This window comes from Heterocephalus glaber, unplaced genomic scaffold, assembly GCF_053883595.1.
Source record: "Heterocephalus glaber isolate CG9 unplaced genomic scaffold, H.glaber_assembly_v1.0 deba00001481, whole genome shotgun sequence".
Lineage (NCBI taxonomy): Eukaryota > Metazoa > Chordata > Mammalia > Rodentia > Bathyergidae > Heterocephalus > Heterocephalus glaber.
In genome coordinates this window covers 20779736-20782627 of record NW_028258317.1, presented here as the reverse complement: position 1 = coordinate 20782627, position 2892 = coordinate 20779736, and the positions used below count along the sequence as shown (strand labels likewise).

Here is a 2892-nt window from a genome sequence, read left to right as displayed (position 1 = left end):
GTGTTATTTTTCTCTTAAGACAAAAGACGTTAATGTATGAGTTGTTTTTTTTTTAAAAAAATCCCTCAAATTTCAGTATTCTGGTTTAATTGCAGTGTTTGCACTTTGTGATAAATATGTAGGTTTTGAGTTGCAGTTTGGACACTCATCTCTAAAAGTTTTACCATCTCTGGTATAAGAGTTTTTAACAAATCCAAAAAAGAACATAAATGTAGAGCCAATTAGCTGTTAAACACAGGCTTAGCTCCTACTCACTATATGACATAAAATTCCTGAACTGATAACACAGATTTTGATCATCTACTTCTCCAGTTTGAGATCTTACAGAGGACTCTACTATTATCCTACTAAGAAGTTTTTGTTAAAAAAAGCCTTGTGAAAATAATTTGGAGAATACAACAAAAACCAATCTTTCTTCTCAAACAAGTACTTGTGCCTAAACAGAGGACTAGTCATGAAAATTTTTCAATTAGCAATAATCGTGCCTTGGACAAACCTCATTGGCTATGATACTGCCACTGAGGCCAAGCCAACAGGGGACTATTTTAAAAAGATTCATGCATAGAATGAAACTATAAAAAGAGTTCATTAAACTCAGCATGAGTATTAGTCAGTTTTGCATCACTATAATAAAATATCTGACATAGGCTTCTTCTAAAGAAGAGGTTTAGTTAGCTCACAGCATACAGATGGTCACATCCCAACAGCGTAGAGCTGGCTCCTCAGCAAGAATCATGTCTTAGCTGCCTCACTTTGTGATGCAGACAGCAGTGGCAGGAGCATGTGTGGGACCAAGCAAGGGACTACATCTTGAACTGAAGCAGAGGGAGAAAGGAGTATCCTCGCTCCTTTTATAATGGTCTTTGAAGAACTGCCAATGGTGGTATAAGAACTATTTCACCCCTCCCAATGACCTAGAGGGCATTCAATGAGTCCCAACTCTAAACATACTATCACTTCCCAATAGCACCACCCTAAGTTCCAACGTTCCAGCAAACAAATTTTAGAAGGGACACAAATTATATTCAAATCATAGCAGCAGCCAAAATGTAAGGATATATCATTGACAAATATTGTTGGACAGATATATCAGTCTTGTTTTGTTTTGGTTTTTGGTACCGGGGATCGAACTCAGGTCCTTGCGCTTGCGCAGCAGGCGACGAAACCACTGAGCTAAATCCTCGGCCCAGATAGATCAGTCTTAAACAACATCCATTTTTGTTTTCAAGTAAATAAGCACTAAACTTCACTTATGATCAAGGGAAACTAGTGTATGTATATTTATATCTATGTCCATATCCTTATCAGTGTAAATCTATACCTGTAACTACAGTATATCTATTTCTATGTCTGTCTCTATCCCTCTATCTTTATATATCTGAGGAATTAAGGAAAGATTGAGAAAAATGAAACAATATAATTTAACATAGTAATATAATAACCTAATTTACATCATAACCATTGAAAGAGGTATAATAGAAAATGTAAAAAATAATACATTGAAAAAAATCTTGAGAAATTCTAAACATAATTTATGTAAAGTGAGTTGTCAGAAAATTTAGACAATGCATGTGCATTATATGACTAAAAGTGTGAAAATAAAATAAATAAGAAACCAATTGGGAATTTGTAGCACTAAAATCCTTCCCTAAACAGAGGACTGGAATCTCGACATCATATATAAGGCTCTCCCCGCGTCTCGCGTCCCGGCCCTCTCGGAACCCCCCCCCGCCCCCCCGCGCCCTCGCCCCCTGCTCGGCCGCTCGCCCGCAGCCCGCCTGTCGCACAAGGCCCCAGAGCCGGGCCTTTGGCGGGCGGCGGGGGGGGGGGGGGGGTGCGGCCAGACTGGGCTCGCAGCGTCCCCATGACTGCGGCCGGCTGGCGGGATGGCTTTGGCCAGGAGAAGTACCGGCTCCTGGTGGTCGGCGGGGGCGGCGTGGGCAAGTCGGCGCTCACCATCCAGTTCATCCAGTCCTATTTTGTAACAGATTACGATCCAACCACTGAAGGTTGCTATACAAAGCAATGTGTGATAGATGACAGAGCAGCCCGGCTAGATATTTTGGATACAGCTGGACAAGAAGAGTTTGGAGCCATGAGAGAACAGTATATGAGGACCGGTGAAGGCTTCTTGTTGGTCTTTTCAGTCACAGATAGAGGCAGTTTTGAAGAAATCTATAAGTTTCAGAGACAGATTCTTAAAGGATCACGATGAGTTTCCAATGATTTTAATTGGTAATAAAGCGGACCTAGATCATCAAAGGCAGGTGACACAGGAGGAAGGACAACACTTAGCACGGCAACTTACGGTAACATACATGGAGGCGTCAGCAAAGATTAGGATGAATGTAGATAACGCTTTCCATGAACTTGTTCGGGTTATAAGGAAATTTCAAGAGCCATAATGTCCTCCTTTAGCAGAACCAACACGGAAAGAGAAAGACAAGAAAGGCTGCCATTGTGTCATTTTCTAAGAATCCCTTCAGTTTTAGCTGCCAACTGCCAGGGAAAGCCCTCATCTCCTCCTCTCCTTGTGGTTTACATCATGCTGGTACCTTTCTAGCCTTAGACAAATGATCACCGTGTTAGCCTTAGACCAACAAGCCGGCTAATTCTTTCCATGAAGCTAATAAAATGGTCCTTTTCAGATCAATTTAAAGGAAACACTAAGGCTGCTTCAGAGATTATCTGATTCCTTTAAAATACTGTCTACATACATAGACACATTCTTTTTTTAAGGGTTTATGTTTTATTAGGGATGAATCAGTTTTGTAACTGAAGTTATTTGCCAAGCTGAAGTCATAGGTTGTGAAATACTTTTTAACTTCTGGAATCACATTGCCTACCGTTACTCTAAATAGAAACATAAGGAGATTTTTTGTTTTGTTAAAA

General features: G+C 40.4%; 1 non-coding gene and 1 pseudogene across 1 annotated transcript; one reads left to right on the top strand and one right to left on the bottom strand.

Annotated features, from left to right (window-relative positions):
• Positions 1 to 385: 385 nt before the first annotated feature.
• LOC147825863 (U4 spliceosomal RNA) lies at positions 386 to 531 on the bottom strand. Its single transcript, XR_015440158.1, has one exon. It is a non-coding gene; the product is annotated as a U4 spliceosomal RNA (small nuclear RNA).
• Positions 532 to 1864: 1333 nt separating this feature from the next.
• LOC101715854 (ras-related protein R-Ras2 pseudogene) lies at positions 1865 to 2604 on the top strand (annotated as a pseudogene).
• The last annotated feature ends 288 nt before the right edge of the window (positions 2605 to 2892 follow it).